The sequence below is a fragment of the Uloborus diversus genome, chromosome 5 (assembly GCF_026930045.1).
Source record: "Uloborus diversus isolate 005 chromosome 5, Udiv.v.3.1, whole genome shotgun sequence".
NCBI classification, from domain to species: Eukaryota; Metazoa; Arthropoda; class Arachnida; order Araneae; family Uloboridae; genus Uloborus; species Uloborus diversus.
In genome coordinates, this window is record NC_072735.1 from 33,111,791 (window position 1) to 33,115,242 (window position 3,452).

The window sequence follows — 3,452 nt, forward strand, 5'->3', positions numbered from 1 at the left end:
GCCCCGGGAAGCAAATGTAGCTCCAAAACGAAGATCCAAAAGGATGCCATGACCTCCTTGACGAAATTAAAGGCTTAAAATTGCGTTTCTAGGATTTTACTTTCGGAAAATTTCGCTGGTTGAACCATCGATCCTAAAGACCCAATTAAGTCTCTGATTCACCTCTTCCACCTTAAATTAATCAAACATAGCCTAAAAATGTTGGCTCCAAAACCCGAAACATGTTTTCAGACGACAGCCCTTCCTATCACCAAACATCATATAAAATTGCTTTGGCATTTTTCGAATTTTTTGCAGTGAAGGACCCCGAAATCCATTCGCAAACATTACTACCAAAGACAGTCTCAATCAGCGTCTTTAGAGAAGCCCCTAATTCCACCCCCTCTCACTTAACGTATTGAAAAATAAACTAAAATTGTGTTTTTCAAACATCAGTTTCAAGAACTTTTGGGGAAAGACCCCGGATCCCCATTTTCTCCAACGCAATCACTATACCTGAAAATTTCATTTTTAGACGGTTCCGTGGAGCCACAGCTTCCTGCCTAAACTAGCCTGAAATTGACTTCAGTTTCAAAAACACAGTTCGTAAGGGCACACTGAACCCCGCCCGCTCTTAGTCCCATCGTTATCAAACAATGCTTAAAGTACGATTTTGGGACTTATATTTCTAAAGAATTCCGGAGGAGAACTGCCAGGCTTATGTAACTTTTCATGGCGCTAGGGCATATCCATCAATTGTCGAGGTGAGGTGAACAAAAGTCTATAGTTATATTTTTCAGATATTAATGTTGAAAAATATCCGAAAGATCCGTAGAAACTTCTCAGTTTTGCTAACGTCACCAAAGATAATATAAAATTGCGATTTTAGAAATATCCTCCTAAGAGCTCCAAAATCCTTCCTTCCCAAAAATAGCCAATAATGGATTTCAGTTCCGAAAAATATTTTGGTTCGGAATATTTTCACGTTTCCCCTATTGTTTTCAAATCTAGCCAAAAACGAGTTTTTGAAAAAATAGTGCCGAAAAATTGCCAGAAGATAGCCACCAAATCCCCTACCGTCACCAAAGACGGCCTAAATTTGCGTTTTAAACTTATATTTCGAAATCTTTCGATGCGAGACAATTGAATCCTCTCTTGCAACGTCAACAAAGGAGACCCAAAATTGCGGGTTTAAAATTTCAGTTTCGGAGATTTTTTTTGAAAGAACGCCGATCCTTCCTAAGCTACGGTCTTAAAAAATAGCTTCAATTTGATTTCAATTTTGAAAGAATTTTAGGAAAGAACTGCAACATTACTTTCACCTAAAGTCTCGTAAAAGTTCCTAAAATTGCAATATTTGACGTCAATTTCGAAAATTTCTCCATGCATCTTAAATATACTTGGCTCTTTTGTCCTTGCAACCAAACTCAACTAAAGATTAACTAGAAATATTTTTCATACGCCAATTTCGATAATTTTCTTGGAGCAATCATCCTTCCCTGAACCCCTGACACCTCCCCCCACGCTTCCCCTTCATCCGTACCTTCTCTGATGTCACCGAAGAAAGACTATAAAATGCGTTTTTATGACTAATAAATTTTGGTATCTATTACTTAAAGATATAAATTGTACCTAAGGAGTTTCTTACTATAAAAAATTTCTTCCTTTTTATAAGATCATTCTTCTGTCCCCCCCCCCCCCCTTTTTAAAATTCGAACTTGGCATGGAAATTTAAAATGGAAAGATTTATATAGACGTTAAAGATTAGTCAAAATATGCAAATTACTCTTGAGGGGCGGCGCATTAGCTCTTTGCACACGGACGGCCGACACCCTAGGATCGGCCCTGAGTGGCGTACACTGAAATTTTAGGGCCCGTCACAAAAGACTTTTACAGGCACCCGAAATTTTTCCTAAACTTCCACGCTAATTAGTTGATTGCAGGCTGTTCCTTGTGCTTTAAAACTTTTCTTCGTTGAAAAAAAAAGTGATTCTTTTGTGTGAATTTGACTCGATATTCATGTCTTCCCTAAAGTGAGAATCATTCCGCTATTTTCCCCTAATTATCATCTTTGCGCCCAAATAATGTAAATGCAGTAGGACCTCCAGATATCGGATTAGCAAATTGGCGGAAAAAATTCGATGTATAGAAATTTCGATCTATAGAAATGATCTTATTTTATCATAAAAACCTCCTAAAACATTAAAATTAAAGCTAATCTTCGTGCATGAAACCCAATTTCTAATTTAAACGAGCATCGGATTAAATGGAAGTTAATTACTATAAAATTAACAGAAATTACATTTTTGCGTCTTCATACGTCTTCATTCTTTGGCCATTCAACTTCATCCGCAACATTAGGGGATTTTCGTTTTGACAATGTAATCGAGAGATAAGTAAAAAATCAGTCTACTTAATTTGAATGATTTTTACTGAAGCTAAAAAAGACTAGGAATGATAATTAACAGACAAAAGGAATAGCTTGAAAATGATTTTACAGTGTTACTGGTTACAACTAAGATAAGAAATAAATTTGAGGGAATGTAAAAACTCCAGAACGAAACAACGACCTATCTACACACTCCTGAACCCCAGATTCCTTATGAGTTTCGTAGGTGAATATAATTTCCTCCGCTGACCTTCATTTTTCATGAAACAAAGTTTAAAGTAGAAAAAAAAACTTATGAATGTCTCGAAATTTTTTTCGATATATAGAAACAATTTTTCTATGTAATGAACATAGAAATTTGCTGAGATTTCGATACATAGAAAATTTCGATATGTGGAAGTTCAATATATGGAGGTTTGACTGTACAATGTAATGTTTCGATGGGTTATTTAGTTATTTTCTTTACTTTTCATTCAAATTAACTTTTCCTTTTCATGTGCTTTACAAAATCTTTATTTTTCAGATTGTTTCATGCGTGCAAAGGAAGAACAGTCGTAATACTGAATGCATTGCAAAGGAAATGGAAAAGCCGTTGATCCACAACGACCCCAGTTTCCGACATGTGTATCAGTGACAACTGAATCAGTCCAGCTTTTTGCACTTCCAGGGAACGAGTTGTTTCTACAGAGAAACATCAGCTCCGCTTTGCTGATCAAGCATTTTCAAATACGAAGATTAAATGAAATCCTATCGGATTATAAGACTATTGAGACTTGATAAAATTACAGGTTTATTTAAGAATCCAGTAATCCAGTCCAGAGAACACGTGTTATTATTTTGCTAAGTATATTTAAATCTTTAAGTGTTTCAGGGGATTTCAGCAACACAACGTTTTGAGAATTGGCTACTTTGAACCGAGCTCCATAACACGTCTGAAGTTCAACAGCGCAAGGGCCAGTTCATAACTCGACTCGCCAGATTTCTGAAACGTTCAACCGGGACACCAGAACCACTAGAATCTCTCCCTCCCCCACCCCGTCGTACGTTACAAGCAGATAAATTTAAACATTTTATTTCATAACTT